The sequence below is a fragment of the Saccopteryx leptura genome, chromosome 3 (assembly GCF_036850995.1).
Source record: "Saccopteryx leptura isolate mSacLep1 chromosome 3, mSacLep1_pri_phased_curated, whole genome shotgun sequence".
Taxonomy (NCBI): Eukaryota; Metazoa; Chordata; class Mammalia; order Chiroptera; family Emballonuridae; genus Saccopteryx; species Saccopteryx leptura.
Window position 1 is genome coordinate 25,721,191 of NC_089505.1, and position 26,634 is coordinate 25,747,824.

Here is a 26,634-nt window from a genome sequence, read left to right on the forward strand (position 1 = left end):
GAACTTTTATACCAATGACTGGCAAGGTACAAAAGATATCTCTCAGTAGCCTCTACAGTTTGGTGTCTTCATATTACTAAATTGTGGCCTATGGGATATAGATAGAAGTGATTTGTGTCTCCACAAAGTGGTACTCCTAAAAGGAGGGAATGTGTGATCTCCTGCCCTTTTCCCCTCTCTGCAGGGTAGGAGATGAGTAACTATGTCAAGGATGAGACACTTATTAAAGATGGTAGAGCCTCCCACCAACCCTGACATGATTAATTCCAGACTGTTACAAAACAGAATTATGCCATTGTCCTATTCAAGCCACTGTATTGGTTGCTTTGTTACAAAGTTCACCTTGTGCTCCAATATTTGTCAGTTACTATACTACCACAGAAACACATACAAATGTTAATGACTAACTGGACTGCACCTTTCTCCTCTAAAAATTAAGATGAAAATACTGTCTACATCACATCCTATCTAATGTTAGGTGTAGGGAAAGTGCTCAATGTATGTGAGTTGTCTTCTATTTCCTGTTTACACTAATGAATTTAGAAGAGACAATGGAAAGATCACCAGGACACCAGAATCTGAAAAGACAAAAGAGGAGATGGAAATGAAGGTGCCTTAGGGATGCCCACAGATGCCACCGAAATGCAAGTTCCCATAGGGTTTAATGGTAACAACTGGTAATTATTATACGTGATTCTAACTTTTATTTCTAAGTTGTTCAGATTTTGCCATAAGTTCAGCTAGTCATTAACTTACTACAACCCTATTTGTAACAACCATATTTCCAAATCAGGTTACATTCTGAAATTCTAGGTATATGAGCAAACATGAATTTAGGGAGGACAGTATTTAACCCAGTAGGATACAAACATGCACACGCACATGTGTGTGTGTACTGGGTCAATAAAAATGTATCTCTTCCTGTGGTTCATGATCACAAATATGAAATTCTCTGATTCTAATTTGAAGTTTGCACAGCACCACCTTATCACAACACTGGCAGATTACCACAACATACACTGAACATGTTAGGTCCTAAGAGGAGGCAAAGTAGAGAAGATAACTGAGACACGTGTCGCCCAGAACAAACACTCAGTATCACACCCACTCCCACTCTTACTTGACAATAGATGTCTGTCTGGATCAGTGAGTGGAGCTCATCATAAAATTTTGGAGTCAGACAATATTTTCAATTACTTTAATGATGGCCTTCACTATGTGTCGGTGAACATCATGAATAGTAATTATTTTGCACCACCTAGTGATCCGAAGTTCGATTTGAATTAGTAACCTAGAAAGGGGATTCTTGAGCATATTGGTAACACCACAAAGACTTCAAGGCTGAACTTACAGTGTGAAAATAGAAGCCTTCCATTATAGTGTATTGTGAAAACCACACAGCCAAGAACTAGAAACTCACTGTAAAAAACAAGCTTCAAAGATACAAAGAGAAATCACATATTTCTTTTTATAATCTATTTCACATCAAAGTATCAAACTGTCCAAAGCTAGAAGACTTCCATTATATTGCTAATAGAGTTAGAAATTAATTGGGGAAGAGCTGAAGCAGGTGTAGCAAAGTGATAACATATTTTGGTGAGTTGTACATGAACATCTCTCATAATATTATCTGTATTTTCTTGTGCATTAAAAGCATTTCTTTCTCTTTTTAAGAGATTAGTTGTGCCAAATGCTGTCATTGTGCTTATTCAGACATCAAAGACTCAAGGAGAGACTGCCAGGTTCCATTTTCAGAGCCTCTGACTTCCTTCCATGAACACCTGTACAAGCTCTTACTTACCTGTTCTCTTGCTCTTCAGTTTCACCAGAAGACAGAGCGCTAGACCCCAGTGTTGGGTGGCAACTAGATTGATCCTGGATTCTCTTCCTCAGCCACTGTGGGTATTCCTCTCAGCCTCAGAATGCATTCAGGACTAACTCTCAAGGAGCTCCAAAAGCTCTTCACAGTAGCATCCCCTCCTGATGTTAGTGTGGTGCTTGGTTGCTTACCACAGCTCTGGGGGAGGAGTGAGGCTCAGGAAACCAATGGGAGGGCCCCCACATGAGGCCTGCAGCGGGGAGGGTCTGAAGAGCCTGTTTCCATGACAGTGAGGTACAGTAATGGTCTTCAAACTACATTTTGCTCCACAAGCTAAAAGCCTATGTATTGATATAAACATTGTTTTAAATTATGTGCCACTTCACCCATCATAAACCTTAAATATTGATATATTTGTTACAACTGTGACATCACTCTTTTAAAAGTAGCCAATGGAATCTAAATATTCTAGCAACTTGATACCACAATTACCTGTTTTTAAAAGGTCTGAACATGAAGTTTCTTTCAGTAGTCAGAAATTTTAGTTTATTCCTTGCTAGTATAGAGGAAAGACTGGTCCATGATGTCACTGCTGCCTGAGTGTTGCCAGACCTGTTAGACCCAGGCCAGAACAGGGACGCTTCCCCTAAATCTGCTCAGAGACTCTGAGCGACCCTTCCCTTATTCCACAGTGTGCTGCTTTGGCCTTGTTCATGGAACAGGTGTTGCCCTGCCCTGGGCAAGCATGGCAGGCATTTTCCTTTATGTGGGGTGGGTCATGCCCCAGTACCCATATCAATCCTGCCGTGTCCCTTTGTACCTGTCCCACAGTGCAGTGGATATCTATGGTTCTGATATGTAATTTCCATTAATAAACTTTTAATGTAATAGAGATATCAGCCTCTTCCTATGGTTTCTCGGCCCCTGGAAAATTTTCCCAGCACTAAATTTATTCTACTTCCTCCACATAAATGTATCCAAATGTAATAATAATCATTTTAAGCTTGAAAGTCTTTTATAGATAACCACATTATATTATCTGCAACACAACATGGATATATTTTCAATATATAAGTTGAAAAACTTATTCTTTATGTGCCCATTATGCTCTAAATGTTAAAAATTTTCTATCATTATAATTACTAAGACACAGTTGATCAAAATAACATAAATATGCTGATACTTTTGATAATTATTAAACAAAAGAAAATGTTGGAAATGCATATGTTAATGAGATGAATAATGCTGCATTTAAAATTCATATAGTCATACATGAATATTATTATTACTAATATGAGAATAATTTAGTATCTTTTTTTCAACTTATAAATGCAAAGTCCAAGAAATCTTGTTAAGATAAATGAGTACAGGGGTGGGCAAAAGTAAGTTTACAGCTGTGAGTTCTCAAAAGAGTTAATAATACTATTGCAATAATAACTATAACCTCTGTCTTTTTCCACACAAACAACTGTAAGCCTCCCTTTGCCAACCCCTGGATATGGCAGTTCTTTGAACTCCTAAGTTTTATGTCAAAAATCATCTAGTAATTTGTCATAAAATTATTTTCATGTTCTGTGAAATGACAACTTGATTAGGCTTGCCTTGAATTTTGTTAGAAGAAAAGGGTTGGAAACTACCTGGCTTGCAACCGAATTTTGATCCTGGTAACAGGACTTTTGCCAACAAAGCTTTTGCCAAGACTTATGAAATGACTATTAATTAAATATTCTAGTTTTTACTTAAAGTTACTTTCTCAAGTAAGATACATTCAAAAGGTGTTGAAAAAATGTCTTTATTTTTATGTATCTTTGCATAGTCATAGTTTTCAATAAAATTTTTTTATTTATCAGAAAACTACTTTTATCTTACCACATGTTTTAAATATATTTTTGTCAAAATTTTGATAATCTAAAACAATAGATATAGCTCACTGGATTTGGGAAAATGTTCACCATTTAATCTAACTGGCAACGTTAGTCATACCACATTTATTGATACTTTCTTCAGAAAAACTATGACTTCAGTTTTCAATTCAAGTAAATACATTAATATGGATTTTAAGGAATATTTTGAAAATTCAATAAGTGAATATCAAGCACATTCTATAAAATAAATTACTAACAGTAGTAAAGTCAAGATTATGTAGATGTAACCCAATTTTCTTATTTTTAGAATAAATTATAAACAAGAAAATAATACTGTTTCTCATAACAAATCTGTAATTAAGTGAAAGAATATAAAGTTCTAGCTGAGTAGAAGCATGTCTTTCTCCTTAAATTGAGAAAGAGGCTTCCGGGAAAGGAGATGTCAGGAGATGTCAGAAAGAAGAACCTTTGTAAACATGCAAGCCAGTTCTCAGGCAGATCAATTTCACGTGAGGGTTTGGAAATTGAGAACCTAGAAATTGATCTCCTTAAAACTATTTATGCTCATGTGACCCTTGGGAAGTCTTATAAATTCAAGGGTACCCCAATTTGAAGACTACTGCTCTTAAGAACCAAAAAACCCACCTGCTTTGATATCTGAAGGAACCAAGCATATAACCAGTAACAATGACTATCATGCTGAGAAAGGCCAACTGCCACTTATAAGCCCAGGACTCCCCAAATTACCATCTGTTATGCTTCTTCATGATGTTCAGATTGCAGCTGGATAAGTCACAGACGTCACTGTAAATACAACACATCCATAAGTGAAGAATTGTCTTTCCACTCAGACTTGCTACTCACCCTATATTTCCTGTTTCAGAGCATGAAGCCAACATCCACTTCATTACCTGTAGGAAAAAATGCTTCTTTTGCCCATCCAATATCCATTCTGCACCAACAGAACCACTATTTATTTCAGAGGGGCAATACACCCAGATTATAAACTTGCTTGCAACTAAAGGTAGCTAGACAAACTGGTTCTGTCTAATACATTTTACAATGACAAGGATGGGACGCTGAGGGAAGCTCTTTTTAAAAGGGCAGAGTTGACATCTGCATTATGCTAAGTGAAATAAGTCAGATGGAAAAGGACAAGAACTGTCTGATTTCACTCCTATGTGGGATATAAAACAAAGAGCAACAAATGAATAAACAAAACAAACAATATCCCCCTAAAATAACTCATAAATATAGAAAACAGAATGGTGGTTACCGGTGGAGGAAGGATGAAGAGGGTGGAAGGGGTCAAATACAAGGTGACAGAGGAGACTGGAATTTGGGGTGGTGAGAACACAGCAGAGTATATAGATATATTGTAAAGTTGTGCACCTGAAATTTATACAATGTTATTAGCTCATATTACCTGAATAAAGTGTTAAAATAATAAAAAATAATAATAAAAGGGACAGACTCAACCTTTTTTCCTTCACCTTTCTTCTCCATCCACCCTGGACCGCAGCAGACGTGATGCTGGAAGTAGCACATGCTTCTACTATAACGAGATGGCAACAGGAAGATGAAGGCCCACACTACCGAAGGCGGAGCAGAAGGCTGGGAGGAGCCTCAGACTCTGCCCACATCACCATCTGAGGAATGGCAGGCGATTGCATTGCCAGCTTTGCCGGCCAAAGACAATCCTGACACCTTAGCTAACCCAGGAATCTGGACCTTTCTGCAAGACTTTTTGCCTCACTTTCCCCATCCACCTGATATCCATGCCCTGATTATTTTATCTCCACTATCATTCACCTTCTCACTGTCCCTACAGCCACTGCTTTGGTTTGAGCCTTTCTTTCGGTTTGTCCATTTCTCTGATGGCCATGTGTTTCCTCACCAGAGTCTCAGCGTGTCAGCAAAGCTTCAAATGGCCTCTGTTGGCCGGAGAATGAAACACCAACTTCTTAAAATGAAACACAAAGTCCCAGAATATGATCTTACTCCTGTTTGCCTTGTTAGATTAACTTCTGACCATGCTTTCCCACTCTTCACTCCAAACTGAGCTGCACCAAAGTTGTCTGTAGCTTCCAGACCTTCCTCTTTCTCCTCTCTCCCCTAAAATAACCTTCACCTTTCACATCATCATGACAGACATGATACTCTTAACACTCAACTTACATCTCTCTTGAAGGCTTTCCTAATTTTATCCCTCCCTTGCTAAAACACATAGAGAAAGAGAATAAGGGATTAATAAGAATTTATGATTTTGTAATCATGTTATTTTTTTATGAGAGATGGAGATTTAAAATGCTACGATCTCTACATGAGTGTAGAAAATTTGCTTTTAACTAAATATGCAAAATATATATTATACATGTAAAAATTCATGTATATGTATTTTAACTCAAACTATACCATAACTAATCCTGTGATGACTGATGTAGTTGGTTATGGATCTTATAACTTTTATGAAGTTAATGTTTGCATAGAACCTATTGGTAAGATGGAATCAGCCCAGTAATTTCTAAAGAAACATATCGATTAGACTGGTGTCATTATTTTGAATCTTATTAGTACATTGTTGTTTATTTTGAATAATGCATGATGCCTGGGAGGTTACCTATCTGAATAATTTGTTTTATGTAGGGTCTAATCACAGTTCCATCAATATGTGAGCGTTTAATGAACGTTTGGGGATATTTGAATACTAACAACATGAATTGTTCATATAATCATCATAATACAAGCACCGTCATTCTTTATGTGCTGATTATGTACTCAGAGTTGAAAGAAGGTAATGATACTCAGATTTAAGTTCCACTATGTTAAAATAAACACTGAGTTTGAAATATCTGGCCAGTCTTTGTTTCCCTACAACATGCAGTGATTAGTTACTACTTTAAAGGCCCTTCCTGCAATACTGGGAATCCTGGTATGATGTACACATAAAGAAAGAAGATTGGACTGGAAAACCTATTTCCTTAGCTTGGTTGGGGATTTTTTTTTTTTTTTTTTTTTTGTATTTTTCTGTAGTTGGAAACAGGGAGGCAGTCAGACAGACTCCCGCATGCGCCCGACCGGGATCCACCCAGCATGCCCACCAGGGGGCGATGCTCTGCCCATCTGGGGTGTCGCTCTGTTGCAACCAGAGCCATTCTAGCGCCTGAGGCAGAGGCCACAGAGCCATCCTCAGCGCCCAGGGCAACTTTGCTCCAATGGAGCCTCAGCTGTGGGAGGGGAAGAGAGAGACAGAGAGGAAGGAAAGGGGGAGGGGTGGAGAAGCAGCTGGGCGCTTCTCCTGTGTGCTCTGGCCAGGAATCAAACCCGGGACTCCTGCATGCCAGGCCAATGCTCTACCACTGAGCCAACCAGCCAGGGCTGGAGATTTATTTATTTATTTTTGTATTTTTCTGAAGCTGGAAATGGGGAGAGACAGTCAGACTCCCGCATGCGCCCGACCGGGATCCACCTGGCACGCCCACCAGAGGGCGACGCTCTGCCCACCAGGGGGCGATGCTCTGCCCCTCCGGGGCATCACTCTGTTGCGACCAGAGCCACTCCAGCACCTGGGACAGAGGCCAAGGAGCCATCCCCAGCTCCCAGGCCATCTTTGCTCCAATGGAGCCTCAGCTGCAGGAGGGGAAGAGAGAGACAGAGAGGAAGGAGAGGGAGAGGAGTGGAGAAGCAAATGGGCGCTTCTCCTGTGTGCCCTGGCCGGGAATCGAACCCGGGACTTCTGCATGCCAGGCCGACGCTCTACCACTGAGCCAACCGGCCAGGGCCTGGAGATTTATTTTTAATGATCATATGATATACTCACTTGAAACACACCTGCAAAAGCAACAGTGCCCAATGCTCCAGGAATGTGCTGTAAAATCTACAAAGTAAAGGCACCTCCCTTCACCCATTAGCACAGCTGGAGTGAAACGGAGCCTAGTGTATTTGCTTCAGAAAGGGCTCTGTCTTCCAGTGTTATGCATAATGTCTTTTTACATCTTCTTCCTTCCAAAGACAGCTGTTGGGCAGATAAAATGTATTATGCTCACTTTGTTAAAGAGGCCGTTGCCCAGGTGGTATTAATGTGTGTTGGGGTGGGCTAAAGGCAGGCAGAATCCTTGTAGCCTGGGGCTTGGTTTTGGGATTAAGCCTTTCCTACCCTTTTTGGTGTAAGGTGGTACAATCCTATCATGCCTCAGAGAAGTGACTTTGTATTAGAGACTTCCCTATTATGTATATTGGATTAAGGGTTTGGATTTCTACACTATAAAATGGGGATGGAACGAGAGTTTGCCCTCTTGGTTCCTGAGGTTAGCATGAGAGAGCAGAGAAAGTAGAGCCAGCAGTGGAAGGAGGCCACGTGGAGGAGGCCAGGAAAAGCAGCCAAGATGGCGGAGTGCTGAATGAGATGCTAGTTTGTGTAGAGTTTGTATCTGGGATAAGGAAGGAGATGGGGAACAGAGGAGAATAAGTCTGGTGAGCTAGAAACCTTTGATTCTAGGAAACTCGGATAAGTCAGTAGCTTTGTGAGCACTGAATGTGACTGGGTTTTGGAGCCCAGTGTGTATTTTTACTTGCCCGCCGGGTGCAAGCTAGATTAAAGACTATGGCCCACCAGTTTTTGGCTCCATGGTTTCTTTACCGACTGTCCGAATCCAATGCGAACCTGCATGTGAATGGCCATGATGGTGGCTTCTGGCTTTACAACAGCCATTGCTCATTGTGTCCCCTTTGCCACATCTCATTCACACCACCAAGCACAGTCCCCTGCTTTTAATCTGTATCAGTGCACTGACAAATGCTGGATGTGTGACAGAGCCTCCAGCAAGATGTCACAGAGTGTCTCTATGACAGAGATCACAACTCACACACCTATGGGGACACACTAGTAACATAACAGTGAAGCCAGCCAGGGCGTGGTGACTTGGGGATCCCAATCCAGGGATTTCCATTACTTTGCTCCCACCAGTATTTACTATGTCATGATCTTATCTTGTATAACCAGATCTCCTGCTTTGTTTTGTTTTTCAAAGATGTAAAGCCAGAAGCCAGGGCCAGGGCCACCATCACAGCAGCCGCCCGGCCCATGCAGGTTCGCATTGGATTCGGACAGTCGGTAAAAAAACAACGGAGCCAAGAACTGATGAGCTGTCATCTTTAATTCTAGCTTGCACCCGGCGGGCAAGTAAAAACACACACTGGGCTCCAAAACCCACTCACATTCAGTGCTCATAAAGCTACTGACTTATCCGAGTTTCCTAGAATCAAAGGTTTCTAGCTCACCAGACTTATTCACCTCTGTTCCCCATCTCCTTCCTTCTCCAGCGTCAAACTGCACAAACTGGCCTCTCACTCAATATTCCGCCATCTTGGCTGCTTCTCCTGGCCACATGGCCTCTTTCTGCTCTCCTCTCTGCTCTCTCCTCTAATGATAATCTCAGGAACCAAGAAAGCAAGCTCCCGTTCTGCCCCTATTTTATAGTGTAGAAATCCAAACCTTTAATCCAATATACAAAATAGGGAAGTCTCTAATACAAAGTCACTTCTCTGAGGCATGATTGGATTGTACCATCCCACATCAAAAAGGGTGGGAAAGGCTTAATCCCAAAACCAAGCCCCAGGCTACAACGATCCCCAACACACATTAATATCACCTGGTCAACGGCCTCCACGTGGGCAGCGTCATCTTTAACAAAGTGAGCATAATACATTTTATCTGCCCAACAAAAGAGAATCCAGAAATCTATTTTGTTTAAAAGATCTCCTGACTTTTAAATGTCAATAATGAATTTTAATTGTTTTTAAACATACAGATCAAAACAAAATACTTTTGTTGGCAAGATATAATCCACAGATCCATTTGTCAATTAAACATTTTTTCTGTTACATGAACTTCTCTATATAACTTTGTGGTAGGAAAGTCTGATCAGTCATTTCTGTTATTTTCAGGAAGTCAGAAAAAAAGGAAGAAGCAATCTGGAAATTAATTGTGAAACCAATTACCCAAAGGAATTGTAAAAGTACACAGTGGGTGAAAAAGGGGCACTGTAAGAAATCTAACTGAAAGTACCCCCACACAGTGGTCTGATCGTAAATTTCCAACTGGGCAGGTCATGGTGGATAAGCACTCACCAGGCCTATACTTTCTTTGGTAAAAGCTTTAAGCAAACCCTGTCCATTTGGTGCAGCTAGTTTACCACTCTTTTGAAAGGCCAGAATAAATCCTTTTCCAGACCCTTGAACATGCAACCACCCTCAAGAGACTACATAATCTTGTAAACTATCTCATAACCCCACCCCTGCCTTGCTCTCTCCCATCTCCATGTGTAAAGCCAGTAATCAGGGCCAGGGCCACTATCACAGCAGCCCGGCCCTTGCAGGTTCGCAATGGATTCGGACAGTCGGTAAAGAAACAGCGGAGCCAAAAACTGATGGGCCATAGCCTTTAATCCTACCTTGCACCCGGCGGGCAAGTAAAAACATACACTGGGCTCCAAAACCCAGTCACACTCAGTGCTCACAAAGCCACTGACTTATCCGAGTTTTCTAGAATCAAAGGTTTCTAGCTCACCAGCCTTCTTCTCCTCAGTTCCCCATCTCCTTCCTTATCCCAGATACAAACTCTACACAAACTGGCATCTCACTCAGCACTCCGCCATCTTGGCTGCTTCTCCTGGCCTCCTCCACATGGCCTCCTTCCGCTGCTGGCTCTACTCTCTCCTCTCTCTCATGCTAACCTCAGGAACCAAGAGCCGAGTCCCGTTCTACCTCCCTTTTATAGTGTAGAAATCCAAACCCTTAATCCAATATACATAATAGGGAAGTCTCTAATACAAAGTCACTTCTCTGAGGCATGATAGGATTGTACCGCCCTACAGCAAAAAGGGTGGGAAAGGCTTAATCCCAAAACCAAGCCCCAGGTTACAACGATCTCCAACACACATTAATATCACCTGGGCGACTGCCTCCTCGTGTTATCTTTAACAAAGTGAGCATAATACATTTTATCCGCCCAACAATCCACCCCTATGCTCACTTTACTACCCACAATTTACATCACCAGCATTCCTGTGCAAGGAAATTAGAACATTACACAGATTACAATAGCAAAAATCATACAGTTTCAACAATTACAAAGGTACACTTCACCAGTCTCTGAGCACTTTGCCCAAAGCGCAAAATGTCCTCGGCCTTCTTCCTAGCCAAGGGAAAAGCTTCCCGGAGTAGGGGAGTGCTTCCAGCAAAGCCACCCCCCACCCCCATCAGGGTATTTCACATTGTCCAAAATCCATAATCCGTAAGTCCATCCAACAAAGGAGCCAATGCCCACTCCGGTCGTAGTCCAGGAAATCAGTCCACGCACATGGGGCGTCAGCCACCCCCCTCATCCCTGCCATCCTCGCACTGTCCCAAAGAGGAGCACGTGGCAATGGCAGTCAGCATTTCCATCTCTGCTCCGAAAAGCATGTCCAGGCCTATGTCCCAAAATCGCAGACCTACCGGGGCCATAGTAGGTGCTTCTTCCAGCTGGGCTCTCATCTTATGGAGACTGCGGATTGCAACTCCAGCCCGATTCTCCTCATCCTCCAAAGAGGAACTGGAAACATCAGCTCCTGCTGCCGGGCTCGAACCCTGGGCTGCTGCCACCTTCTGCTCCGCAGACCTTGCAGCTCCGGACCCGGGCTCAGCTTCAGCCTCAGCCCCGGCCTCCTGCCGCTGCTGGCTCTCCACAACCTCCAGGGCAATCGGCAACTCACGAACCTCTGAATCCTCCTCCAGTGTTTGCTCCATTTCCAGGCGAATCTCGAACACCTGGTTGGCCTCCTCCTCCAGCATTTCCTCCAGCTCCAGGGTCAGCATCTGTTTCTCCTGCGTTTGCTCCAGCTCCTTCCGCTGCTCGGTGTGCAGGTCCCGGGCAGCCTCTTCCACAGAGCTCTCAGTTTCCTCACGCATGGCTGTAAAAGTCAGCCAGCCTACAATCCCCAAAAGGACAGCCATGGGGAACACTAACACTAGCCAGTCCTCTACTCCACCACTCAAAGGCTCCTTGCCGATCTGTATCGAATCCTGCCACAGACTACACCAAATGTAAAGCCAGTAATCAGGGCCAGGGCCACTATCACAGCAGCCCGGCCCTTGCAGGTTCGCATTGGATTCGGACAGTCAGTAAAGAAACAGCGGAGCCAAAAACTGATGGGCCATAGCCTTTAATCCTACCTTGCACCCGGCGGGCAAGTAAAAATACACACTGGGCTCCAAAACCCAGTCACACTCAGTGCTCACAAAGCCACTGACTTATCCGAGTTTCCTAGAATCAAAGGTTTCTAGCTCACCAGCCTTCTTCTCCTCAGTTCCCCATCTCCTTCCTTATCCCAGATACAAACTCTACACAAACTGGCATCTCACTCAGCACTCCGCCATCTTGGCTGCTTCTCCTGGCCTCCTCCACGTGGCCTCCTTCTGCTGCTGGCTCTACTCTCTCCTCTCTCTCATGCTAACCTCAGGAACCAAGAGCCGAGTCCCGTTCTACCTCCCTTTTATAGTGTAGAAATCCAAACCCTTAATCCAATATACATAATAGGGTAGTCTCTAATACAAAGTCACTTCTCTGAGGCATGATAGGATTGTACCGCCCTACAGCAAAAAGGGTGGGAAAGGCTTAATTCCAAAACCAAGCCCCAGGTTACAACGATCTCCAACACACATTAATATCACCTGGGCGACTGCCTCCTCGTGTTATCTTTAACAAAGTGAGCATAATACATTTTATCCGCCCAACACCATGTCATCTTCCTTACCTTCCCTCCTTAAGTCCAAGTGCATAAAAGAAACTACAAAGCTCTCATTCTTCAGAGCAAGAAAGGTCTTGCTTCCCAGCAAAGTCATCAGTTTGGGCTCAAATAAACTCCTATAAAAATTCTCTACAGGTTTGGACATTTCTTACTTTTGGGCAGATAAAATATATTATGATCACTTTTTTAAAGATGGGGCTGCCCACGTGGAAGCCGTTGCCAAGATGATGTTAATGTGTGTTGGGGGCAGGCTGTGGGCAGGCAGGATCCTTGTAGCCTGGGGCTTGGTTTTAGGACTAAGGCTTTCCCACCCTTTTTGATGTGGGGTGGTGCAATCCCATCATGTCTCTGATAAGTGACTTTGTATTAGAGACTTCCCTATTTTGTATATTGGATTAAAGGTTTTGATTTCTATACTATAAAATGGGGGCAGAATGGGAGCTTGCTCTCTTGGTTCCTGAGATTAATATTAGAGGAGAGAGCAGAGAGGAGAGCAGAGAGAGGCCACGTGGAGGAGGCCAGTAGAAGCAGCCAAGATGGTGGAATGTTGAGTGAGAAGTCAGTTTGTGCAGAGTTTGTGCAGGGAGAAGGAAGGAGATGGGGAACAGAGGTGAATAAGTCTGGTGAGCTAGAAACCTTTGATTCTAAGTGTTGGGCAGATAAAATATATTATGCTCACTTTGTTAAAAAATAGCGCCGCCCACATGGAAGCTGTTGCCCCGGTGATATTAATGTGTGTTGGGGGCGGGCTGTGGGCAGGCAGAATCCTTGTAGCCTGGGGCTTGGTTTTGGGATTAAGCCTTTCCCACCCTTTTTGATATGGGGTGGTACAATCCCATCATGCCCCAGATAAGTGACTTTGTATTAGAGACTTCCCTATTTTGTATATTGGATTAAAGGTTTGGATTTCTACACTATAAAATAGGGGCAGAACAGGAGCTTGTGCTCTTGGTTCCTGAGATTAGCATTAGAGAGCAGAGCAGAGAAAGGCCACGTGGAGGAGGCCAGGAGAGGCAACCAAGATGGCGGAGTGTTGAGTGAGAAGCCAGTTAGTGCAGAGCTTGTGCAAGGAGAAGGAAGGAGATGGGGAACAGAGGTGAATAAGTCTGGTGAGCTAGAAACCTTTAATTCTAGGAAACTCGGATAAGTCAGTAGCTTTGTGAGCACTGAATGTGAGTGGGTTTTGGAGCCCAGTGTGTGTTTTCACTTGCCCGCCGGGTGCAAGCTAGAATTAAAGACTATGGCCCACCAGTTTTTGGCTTCTTTGTTTCTTTACCAACTGTCCGAATCCAGTGCGAACCTGCATGGGCCAGGCGGCTGTGATAGTGGCCCTGGCCACTGGCTTTATACTTACACTGACAGTACAAATAAAAATACTATCTACCTAGGTTTTTCTGAGAGGCTGGGAACATAATAACCACTATTTCCGATATTATTTGGGAGAAAGTCATGTTTCGAGTTCCAACAGCAACAAAAATAATTATGCTTTTGGAACTCAACCCTCTCTTTGGTTGAAGGATGCCATTGTGTCCAGTAAATGGAAGGGATTTCTTGATGAAATATGACCCGATAAGATTTTGGAAAATTCCTGAAGACTTAGCTAGCTATCTGATGTTTTTATATAATATGGAAATCTAATCTCCTTTCTAACTAAGATACCTCAGCCAAAAGTAGTATCATTGCCTGTAGCCCATGCAACATTAAACATAAGATCATATGTCACTTGGAAAAGAATATAAGTATCTACCAGAAGATTAATGTGCTCTGACTAAATATATATAGATAGGACCATTTTAGCAGAGTGCATAACTGTCTTAACTTTAAACAAAATTAATAGACGCTGTGATGGTTAATTCTATGTGTCATCTTGGCTGGACTATGGTGCCCTAACATTGGTTTATATGTTGCTGTAAAGGCAATTTTTGGATGCAATAAACATTTATAGTTGGTTGACTTTTTAAAAAAAGGAAATTATCCTTTATATTGTGGGTGGGCCTCATACAATCAATTGAAGGCCTTAAGAGCCAAGACTGATATCACCCTGAGAAGAAGGAATTCCTTCTCGAGGCTAACAGAGAGACACATAGAAATCCTGCCTGAGTTTCCATCCTGCTGGCCCGTCAGCTTGCCCTACAGATTTCAGAGTTACCAGTCCCCACAATCACAAAAACCAGTTTGTTAAAATAAATCATTTCATATAGCATACATTATTTAATGATGGGAATGTGTTCTGAGAAATACGTCACTAGGTGTAAAGCCAGTAGCCACGGCCACCATCACAGCCACCTGGCTCATGCAGGTTTACATTTGATTCAGAAAGACGGCAATGAAACAATGAAGTCAAGAACTGGTGGGCCATTAGCTTTAATCCTAGCTTGCACCCAGCGGGCAAGAAATACACACAGTGGGAAAACACTTCCCTTTCCATTCAGGGCTCCCAAAGCCACTGACTTATCCGAGTTTCCTAGAATCAAAGGTTTCTACCTCACTAGCCTTACTCACCTCTGCTCCCCATCTCCTTCTCTCTGCACAAACTCTGCACAAACTGGCTTCTCCTTCAGCACTCCACCATCTTGGCTGCTTCTCTTCTCCTCCACGTGGCCTTTCTCTGCTCTCCTCTAGCATGGGCTCCTCTGCTCCATTTTATAGTGTAGAAATCAAAACCTTTAATCCAATATACAAACAAGGAAGTCTCTGATACAAAGTCACTTATCTAAGGCATAATGGGATTCCTCATGAGACTGCACCACCCCACATCATGCAACAGTCAAGAGTGTGGGGAAAAGCTTAATGTTGAGAAGTGTCTGCACAAACGTCACCTACTCACACTTTCTTGGTGTTTGCATCCAAGAGACATTCACTCAGGGCTTTTACAGTAACTAAAGCTCTCCAATTCAAGGCATAGAACAGGGGTAGGGAACCTATGGCTCGTGAGGCAGATGTGGCTCTTTTGATGGCTGCATCTGGCTCACAGACAAATCTTTAATAAAAATAATAATAACGTTAAAAATATAAAACATTCTCATGTATTACAATCCATTCTTTTCCTACCGCTCATGTTCATGGTTGTGGGTGGCTGGAGCCAATCACAGCTGTCCTCTGGGACAACACCAAATTTTTATTGGATAATGCATAACATACACGGGTCGTTGTATGGCTCTCACAGAATTACATTTTAAAATATGTGGCATTTATGGCTCTCTCAGCCAAAAAGGTTCCCAACCCCTGGCATAGAGGGTTCAAGGTTAAATGGGTGACTCCCTACATCAGGCTTTTCATCTCTGATAACATGTGAATACCATAAAGTTAATACTTTGTGACTGGGCTGTTCTCATGTTGCATTGCAAGTTCTGGTTTTACCTCTGGCTGCATCTCTTTAGTCTATGAGAAAATAAGAGCAAAGAAACTAATATCTATTGAGGAGATATTATTGGTATTTCATTAAACAAACATCTGAAGTAGGCAGTCTTTTCATCATTATTCCCTTTTTTACAGAGAAGAAAAACATCTAGAGCACATATCATATATGTTCAGCTTGATGAATTTTTACAATTTGAGCAGAGTTGTGAAGCCAGCACCCCCAAGCATTATGTGGCATGTATGAGGGTACCAATATGTATGTGTGTAACTGTATATACACATGTGTTTATGTGTGTAACCACTATCGAAATCAAGATGTAAAACAATTCCAGCACCTTAGAAGGTTTCCCTTGATTCCTCTTCCAACGACCACTTCCCCTCAAAGGTAACGTTGTAAAGTGAACAGCGAGTTCCCAAACACACCAAGTCCAGATGAACTACAGGGGAGTAAGACAAACCCAAACCCTGCAGCCCCCCTACAGTTCAGAGGCCTGCTTTTATAGACAAAATTGTAAAGGCAGTAGCCACGGCTACCATCACAGCCACCTGGCCCATGCAGGTTCACACTTGATTCTGACAGACGGTAATGAAACAACGAAGCCAAAAACTTTAATCCTAGCTTGCACCCAGCGGGCAAGAAATACACACAGTGGGAAAACACTTCCCTTTCCATTCAGGGCTCCCAAAGCCACTGACTTATCCAAGTTTCCTAGAATCAAAGGTTTCTACCTCACCAGCCTTGTTCACCTCTGTTCCCCATCTCCTTCTCTCTGCACAAACTCTGCACAAACTGGCTTCTCCTTCAGCACTCCACCATCTTGGCTGCTTCTCCTCTAGTCCACGTGGCCTTTCTCTGCTCTCCTCTAGCATGGGCTCCTCTGCTCCATTTTATAGTGTAGAAATCAAAACCTTAATCCAATATACAAACAAGGAAGTCTCTGATACAAAGTCACTTATCTAAGGCATAAATGGGATTCCTCATGAGAGTGCACCACCCCTTATCATGCAACAGTCAAGGGTGTGGGGAAAAGCTGAGGCTTAAAACTAAGCCTTAGGCTACAAGGACCCTGCCTGCTTACAACCTGTCCCCCACATCCAATGCAAACTATAAGTGAGCAAACATATCATATTTGCAAACTTAATTGACCCACAAAATTACATACCGGTTGGGGTGGGTAAGGAGGGCTCACGATCTCTTTGTCTAGAGGTATTCGTCACTCTCATGACTTTAGGTTGAGTCCGAGTATAGGAGTTCTTGATTAAGGTACATAAACATTGTTTCCTAAAGGCTGTTAAGGAAAGAGAAGTGAGGGGATTCTCAGATAAATTTCATCTTCCTTGCTCTGTAGTTAAATTATGACTTACCTGACCCAGTTGCCCTTGCAAGCCCCTCCTCCTGCATTCTTCTCTTTCCTTTCTCCATAGAAAGGAGAGGGTAAGAGGCCTGACTTTTCCTCTTTAAAATGGCATTGCTAATGCTAAGTTTTATAGTTTCTTGGCACCTTATCACAGTAACCACCATCCTGGCTTCCAAGGGCAAAGATTTGTTTTGCTTATTTTTATTCTCTAGAAAAATGGAAACAATGTGTACTTCTTTGGGTCCAGCTTCTTTTCCTTGACCTTTATCGTTGTAAGATTCCTCCATGTTAACATAAAGTTGAAGTTCATTAATATGAGACTCAGAGATTGCAAACCATCATAAGACAGGCACTTTGACATAGGTTCTAGAAAAATGAATAGAATTTAAAATAAATAATGTACTTTTTATTTTAAAATAAATTTATTTAATCAAAAATTATAAATTAAGAGCAAATCCTATGTTCCCTGAACATTGTAAGAATAAGAAGGCGGAGTCACTTTCTAAAAGACACTTGAAAAACACTGCCCTAGTCTGACAACAGCGATGCCTGGGGAGGGAAGGGATGGGTGGACCCTTGTTTATCAAAGCCTGGACTGGGGCCAGTACCTGAGAGCTTATTGGACATGCAGCGTCTGTCTGTGCCTCAATGCAGACTGACTGAAACGCAACCTACACTGTAATAAGATTTCCAGGTGATGCCTCTGCCTTGAGTGGAAAATAGAAACACCGATAAAGACAACTGTGAGGCTAACTGCTTCACATGCATCTATTTATCTTTCCAGCTAGACTGTAAACTTCTTGAGGGCAATGCAAACTAGTCATGGAGAGCTCAGTGGATGGAGTGGCTGCCTGGGATGCTGAGGAGCCAGGTTCAAAACCCCAAGGTCGCTAGCTTGAGCATGGGCTCACCAGCTTAAGTGCGGGATCATAGAAGTTACCCCATAGTCGCTGGCTGGAGCCCAAAGTCGCTGGCTTGAGTCCAAGGTCACTGGGTTGAGCAAGGGGTCACTGGCTCAGATGGACACCCCCCCCCCCATCAGGGCACATATGAGAAAAAATCAATGAACAACTAAGGTGCCACAATGAAGAATTGATGCTTTTCATCTCTCTCCTTTCCTTTCCATCCCTGTCTGTCTCTCTAAAAAACAAACAAACAAAACAAAAACACCCTGCCTTGTTGGGGTTTCTGTTCTAGTGTGAAGGTGTAGCAGATGAGACTGAATGTTGAGACAAAGCTTTGGAGGCAGATATGGGAAATATCTCCTAATGGAGTGCGGGGGTATCTGGCATCACATTTGTACTGGTTTTTCCTCCCAGATGGGCTCAGACCACCATTAGTAAAAGAGGTATGCCAAGATCTTTTCACACCTTCCCTGGAAACAGCTTGCACCAATGAAAGGGGAAAGTTAGCACCTGCAAATCTCTTGCTTAAAAATTCTTTTGAAAGAAATCCTTCCTGTTCTTTTGATATTTCTGTCTCTATAAATAAATTGGAAAGAAACCTTTATTTACATATCAAATAAAAGAAAATTAGGATGGGATGTTACATGGGTCCTTGATTTCTGCCCCAGAGGAGGTGATAACAGGAGTCACAATCCCCCCCTCATTGCTGGAACAGGTGCCCAGGTGGGCAAAACTACTATGCGTCCACCCCGTAAATGTCCACTCTACAACTAAGCCATTACTGCCCTGGGTTCAGCATCTCAAAGCACTATGGCAGAGGGCTGGAAACAAGGCAGATCATACCCAAACATTTAGCATTTGACTTGATGGAGAAAAAAAGGAGAACTCTCTCTTCGTGTTCTTCCATTTTTGTCTTATGGATTAAAAGAAACACTAACATAGCCCCAAATGGAGTCATCTTGGATTTTGGCAGACTTTGAAAGAGGGGCTAGTAAATTGCGTTGGGGAGATTTTTTTCTATTTTTTCCCCTCTCTCCCCTTTCTTTTATTTCAGGAATCACTGCACAAAAAGCCATTGAAAATACCAGAACCCATTCAGAAAATCATTCTGGGCCCCAGACTTGAATCCTCAACCTTGTCCATCTCTTCTCATGTTGTCCTATTTAGATTTGGGTTGAGTTCAGTTTTGTAATCATTTTAACCCAGCAAGGAGTAGTTAGGCCTGGAATACAAATAATCCAGAAGCATCTGTGTTATTGCCTAACTGAAGATTTAGGATTCTGGTCTAGAATCCTGCATTCAAGTAACCACCAGTGTCAACATATTTGAATTAGAGGAAAATAATTAGGTCAAAGTAGAGTTGCCCTCATACCCAGATATCATGACCACTTCTTAGAAACCCAGTGCCACACAGGTATTTGGTCCCTTACCCCCAGAGCTGACCAGTTCCTGGCTTGTTCCTCTTCCCTCTGCCTGACACTGGTCTATCAGCCTCCTTTGCAATAAATTATTGCAAAATCATAATAACACCTAGACTTCCAAGTATTTGATAATAGAAGTGAAGATTCTTTTCATAACCTAATAATTTTCATGGGGGCCCTGGCCAGGTGGCTTAGTGGATAAAGCATCATCCCAGATCATGACGAAGTCACTGGTTCAATCCCCGGTCATGATCTGGAAGCAATCAGTGAGTACAAAACTAGATGGAACAATTAAGTGGAACAGTTGAGTTGATGTTTATTTCCTTTTCTTTCCCTTCCTCTCTCTCTCTCTCCCTTTCTTTTTTTTTTCTCTCTTTGTCTCTCTCTCCCTTCCTCTCAAATCAATGGAAAAATTTTTGAAAAATAATAATTTTCATAGGAATTTTAGCTTTTCAGGACATTTTTCTAATGTCACCAACATACAACAAGTAGCTGCCCTTTGTTAAAAGTTTTTCAAACTGTTATAACACTGTATCAAATTTTTGGAACCATAGTACATTTAAGTAAGGAAAATGACCTAAATAGTCTCATTTTTCAGTAGGAGAAAGAACTGAGTGATAAAAATAAACTATAGCTCTATGTATACATCTACTCTAACAATAGAGTATGGGATATTCATATCTCAAAGTCCAGCTTTAGGGAAAATTACAGGCCAAAAATACCATTTCCTCAAATATGTATCACCGTTTACAATGTTCTAATTGAACAACCAACACATTTTAAAAAATAAAGCTAAATCTACAATTAGTCATTAAGTAGCCAGAACGGTAGCAATTAGTAATTGGGATCAACTCAATAAAACATTGATGATACACCATTAATAAAATACCCCTTCAAAAAAGCAAGGGAATTTCAAGCATCATGACGTCTACATTCAATATGAACTCTATACTATGTGCGGTGCTGAGTACCAGCCAGTTTTGTCAGTAGGCTACAGAACTTTACTTTGTCAACTCTGATAGTTACATTCATTTTAGCATACAAACAACTAGGTTTAGTGGCCCTTAGCTTCCTTAATAGGTTACTAGGTAGCATCTCTTAGCCTTATGTAAAATGAAAGTAACTTGCCCCTATGTACCAAAGAAACACTTAGCATATTGAGATCAGTAGTGGGCGCCTTACAAGGAACCTATAATGAACCCCATGTTGTAAACCATGGTACTAACTAACATACAATACGCAAACAACTGTGCCTTTAGGCCATTTGCTGCCCTGTTCCTCCACCACTGGTATCTCTACCCTAGACCCACTACATAAGCTCCCTTTTCTTAGTTCTATGGTCTAGTCTTATCTTTGTCATTTCTTTTCTCTCAACCCAGAGTTTGAAGCTCCTCCAAATTTCCAAACTGATTGTCATTCCAAAATAAAAGTTCTCCAAACCTTTATCCCAATCTACCATTCCCTACTCTTATTCTTCAATGTACTTGGAATGTCCTCCTCAACAACAGCCTCATCAGCCAGGCCAATTGTAGTGGAAACTTCTATGGCCACAATGTTCTGGGAAGGCAGTAGCCATCCTTTCTCCTCTGGCATCCCAAGCTCCTGTGTATATAAGGCTCTAGTTCCTAAATATGCACTACCTAACGCTAGATTGTTCTGGATTCATCCCAAAACTTTTCAATTTTGGCACAGCCTTGCAAAGGCTCATTTTTATTTCTCTAATTATGAAACATATTCTAAAAACCTGGCAATGAAGTGAAGGGTTTGTTATTTCATAAAATACAGGAGCCATGTGTTACCTTTCTGTAAGAAAGTACTCATTTATCATCCAAACACTGTATAATAAAAGCTGCCAGAATAGATTAAAAAGAAAAAAACTATAGCACACCGCCAAATCAAAGACCTGTGACTGCCAACCCATATTCTTTCTTGTTATTTTAAGTTGTAAGTGGCCATAATATATCAGCTCACTCCTGATGCTCAGAACAGCAACCAAGCTCTCCTGCTAAATTAACTCATCCATACACCTTGTCACTCATCCACTCATTCAACAACTATTTATTAAACACCTGTTAAGTGCCAGCACTGTTTTAGGAACTGGAGTTCATCAGTGAACAAAAAGACAAAGTCTCTGTAAAATGGACGTTTGTATGTTGAATGATGGGAAGGAGAGATTTGGCTTTCAAACAAAAAATCCACAAAAGAAAAACTATCAAGTGCAAATTTGTCTGAATTTAGCCTTGTGACTTTCAGTAGGCCTTCTTTCCTTCCTAGAAGTCTGACACAGTGAAACCTTGATCGTGGCTATGTTCCTTTCTGGCCAAAAGTCACCCTTGATACTCAGGTTACTTTCAGTACTGCACAAAACACATAATGATAACAATTACAACCCCAACAACAATGTCTCTGTCAAGACTAATAATAATAACAATTGATTATTATTGAGCAGTTACTGCATTTTAGACACTTAATCCTTACAATAATCCTAAGAATTAAGTATTATTATTATTATTTTCCCATATTCCAGATGAGGGAAAATCAAGGCTTAGAGGATGTTAGACTTGCCCACCACTCCAAGCAAAGGATCTAGTTCTTTGATTTGCTGAGTGCTTCCTGGAAGGCTGCAATGGTGAAGTCCTGAACTCTGTGGTTAACTCCAGCTCCAAAATTACCTCACCTTTATTATGAACTCTTGGTGATAATACCCTTTGTCACTCTCTACAGCCAGATGTCAGCAAGCTTCTTCTCTGCTCATTACAACATTAACACACAAAAAATATTGAATATGTATGAATTGTCTACTATTTTAATCAAATAGTACATTTTTAAAAATTAACTTGGCACCTATTTAATGAGATATATGATTGTTATTAATTTGCATGGCAATTAGATAAAATTGTTCCAATAAATTCTGCCCCCAAATAATTATCTCATGTTTTCTATACCCATTTTTAAATTTTGCAATATCTACCATTTCCAGATATGATGTGCTATTTCTTCTTCCACTTCCTCTTTTGTTTCTACAGAACACACACACATGAAATAAAAATATGATGCACTTAGATTGTATTACCCAATCATCTAAATCCCAGATGACCCAAGGATGACATCTTTCTGGGCCTCTCCTGGCACTCACACCTACTTTCCTGATCCTCATCCCTGCTGCAAGACCTGCAGGCTGAAGTATTCAGAAACAGCAAGAATAAGGCTAAGTTTTGTCTCTAAAGAGCTACAGATGTATCATACGCTGGGGAACTGACATGACAGTGACCTACAACCCAGGTGACAATAAAGTAGAGCTAAAAATGAACACTGGATTTTCTGCATTTGAGATTTCCAGGAATCTTATAGCAAAAAGATTGGAGAAAACAGTTTAGAAATAAGAAAAAAATAAGATTTTTTCAGTTAACTGTGGTAACTTGGCCAGCCTTTTTTTAAAATAGTTTTATTTAGACAATCAACTTTAACAAGGTGACATTGGTCAACTATAACACGTAGATTTAGAGAAAACATCTCCAGATCACTTTGACATTCGATTATGTTGTATATCCATCACCCAAAGTCAAATCGTCCTCCTTCACCCTTCATTTGGTTTTCTTTATACCCCTCCCCTCCCTCCACCTTCTCCCATTCCTCCCTCCCCCTCCCCCTGGTAACCACTGTACTCTTATCTATGTCCATGAGTCTCAATTTTGTGCGCCACCTAAGTATGGAATCATACAGTTCTTAGTCTTTTCTGATTTACTTATTTTACTCGTTATAATGTTATCAAGGTCCATCTGTTGTATCAGAACAGTGTGACAAGACATCTTGCTACACAATCAATTAGCCAAATTAAGAAATTAGGAGTCTTTAATTAGCCAGCTACACAGACTGCATGGAAACCTAAGTCATTCAAATCAATGTGGCTGTGAATACAGTTTGGAGTAAGGTTTTGTAGGGAGAATTACATACTGATTGAGGAATGAGGAGGGGAGAAAGCATAACAGTAAAACAAAGCAGTGAAACAAGTTTTCTTACAATATTCATCTGTAGGGTTAGTTCAGAAACATTCTGAGAACACCTGCTACTTTGCAAAGCTAGTCCAAGGTCACAATCTGGGAAACCAGCCTCAAGGCTAATAGGGAGTAACTTACTTTCAGAAAAAGTAAGTTCTGCTAAAAGTCTCTTTGTTTTAAAGAAAGTAAGTTTGCCAAAAATTATTTATGTTACAAGCCTTTCTTTTCTATACTTCACATCCATGTTGTCATAAATGATCCTATGTCATCATTTCTTATGGTTGAGTAATATTCCATAGTATATATGTACCACATTTTCTTTATCCAATCTTCTATTGAAGAACTTTTTGGTTGTTTCCATGTCTTGTTGGGCAGCTTTTTAATGTTCTTTTAGCCTTGAACCTGTCCTTAACTTCAGAAAATAAGTGAAGAAAGTCAAAATTTCATAAGGACAAATACAATGTGAGAAGAGACAATAGCTGATATACAATATCAATAATCTTTGGAAGCTAGAAAGCAGTTGGAAGAATAATAATAGACTTGAGAAAGCTGTCACCTAAGCACCTATAAAGAGGGATACGAGCAAGAATTAAGCCAACCCTCCCACACAGAGCCCAAGAGAGGCTCAGAGAGTGGTACTTCCAGGGAACCCTTAAGGCATAAAGGAGATGTAGGGCTAAAATGAGGTGGGTTGGTTGGTCATCTGTACACTAAGGTGATGGACCTTTCCCAGGTCCCACCTCCCCTCCCAGATGATTACTCCTCCTACCACCTACATGGAGACCAAGGTCTCTGGGGAAATAGAGAGCAAGTTATTCCATGCCAGCCTGACCAGGCAGTGGCACAGTGGATAGAGTGTAGGACTGGGATAAGGAGGACCCAGGCTCGAGACCTCAAGGTCACCAGCTTGAGTGCGGGCTGATCTGGTTTGAGCAAAAGCTCACCAGCTTGGACCCAAGGTCACTGGCTCGAGCAAGGGGTTTCTCGGTCTGCTGAAGGCCCACAGTCAAGGCACATATGAGGCCCTGGCCGGTTGGCTCAGTGGTAGAGCATCGGACTGGCGTGTAGAAGTCCCGGGTTCGATTCCCGGCCAGGGCACACAGGAGAAGCGCCCATCTGCTTCTCCACCCCTCCCCCTCTCCTTCCTCTCTGTCTCTCTCTTCCCCTCCCGCAGCCAAGGCTCCATTGAAGCAAAGATGGCCCGGGCGCTGGGGATGGCTCCTTGGCCTCTGCCCCAGGCGCTAGAGTGGCTCTGGTCGCGACAGAGCGACGCCCCCAAGGGGCAGAACATCGCCCCCTGGTGGGCAGAGCGTCACCCCTGGTGGGCGTGCCGGGTGGATCCCGGTCAGGCTCATGCGGGAGTCTGTCTGACTGTCTCTCCCGGTTTCTAGCTTCAGAAAAATACCAAAAAAAAAAAAAAAAAAAAAAAGGCACATATGAGAAAGCAATCAATGAACAACTAAGGTGTCACAATGCGCAATGAAAAACTAGTGATTGATGCTTCTCATCTCTGTTCCTGTCTGTCTGTCTCTGTCTATCCCTCTTTCTGACTCTCTCTCTGTCTCTGTAAAAAAAAAAAAAAAATTATTCTATGCCAGAGAACCCAGATTTGGTACAGAGCAAGAGTAATGAGAAGAGATGAAAACAGAGAAGCCGATCGGAGAGTAGGACCACCAGCCTCTGCCCTGCTCTGCTTCCTGAACGCCAGCACCCACGAGATACACCCAGGCAGGAGATAGCTGAATTCTTCTCAAGAGAAAATGAATGGCTTCAGAGAAAAATAAACAAACAAAAACAAAAAACACAAAATCTATAATGTTGATGTTTGGGATTTTTATAATGAAAAGTGTGCTTACCATCTGATTATCATATAGCAAAGCTCACTATTCCAAATTGGCAAAAACTGCCAACCAATTCAGAGCCTCTTAACAGTTTTTAAATTAAATGTTAATAAACAGCCAAAAATCTCTAGGTATTTGAGTAAATTCTCCTTCAAAAACAAACAAACAAAAAAGAGATAAAAACTAATTGAAATAAGGACATCAATTGAAAGAGACAATACAGGGGGTAGAAAAAATATCAATGAAAAATATCATGATTAATAATCCTCAGAAAGATGAGACAAGATATTGTAGTCATGAAACAGAACAGAATGCGATGTTTTTCTTTGTTTTTTCTTCTTTTCCAAGTGCAAGGAGGGGAGATAGAGAGACAGAGTCCTGCATGCATCCCGACCAGGATCCACCCAGCAACCCTCTTCTGAAGCCAATGCTCTGCCTATCTGGGGCCATGCAGAATGGTATTATTTTTAAAAAGGATGTAAATTAAAATACAAAAATAGAATTATACTTATTGGCCTTGGACAGTTTGTTCAGTGGTAGAGCTTCAACCTTGCATGTGAATGTCCCAGCTTCAATTCCTGGTCAGGGCACATAGGAGAAGCACCCATCTGCTTCTTCACCCCTACCCCTCTTGCTTCTCTCTTTCTCTTCCTCTCCTGCAGCCAAGGCTCAATTGGAGTGAATTGGCACTAAGCACTGAGGATGGCTCCATGGCCTCTGCCTTGGCCCTAAGAAGAGCTCAGTTGCTGAGCAACAGAGCAATGCCCCAGATCAGCAGAACATCACCACTTAATGGGTTTGCTGGGCGATCTCAGTTGGGGCACATGCGGGAGTCTGTCTCTACCTCTCCTCTTCTCACTGAATAAAAATAATAATAATTGTAATTATTAATTTTAATAAATCAAACTAACTCTCTTTAAAAAAGAATAAAAAGACACAAGATAGGAGAGAAAAGTAGAGTATCAATTCAGAAGTGCCCAACATCTAACTAAAAAGAATTCCAGAAAGAAAGCATAAACAGAATAAATGGAGTTAAAGAAACTATCAAAGAAATAACAGAAGGAAACTTCTCAAAACTAAAAAACATAACTTTCCAGATTGAGTCAATTCAATGCCCAAAATAAAAGATTAGAAAAATTATCCATACCAAGGTACAACACAGCAAAACTTTAGAACACCAGGGATAAAAAGATCCTAAAAGTTTCCACTACAAAGAAAGTCACAAAAGAATAAGGAATTAGGATGCCACCTGACTTCTCAACAATAGCACTAGAAGGT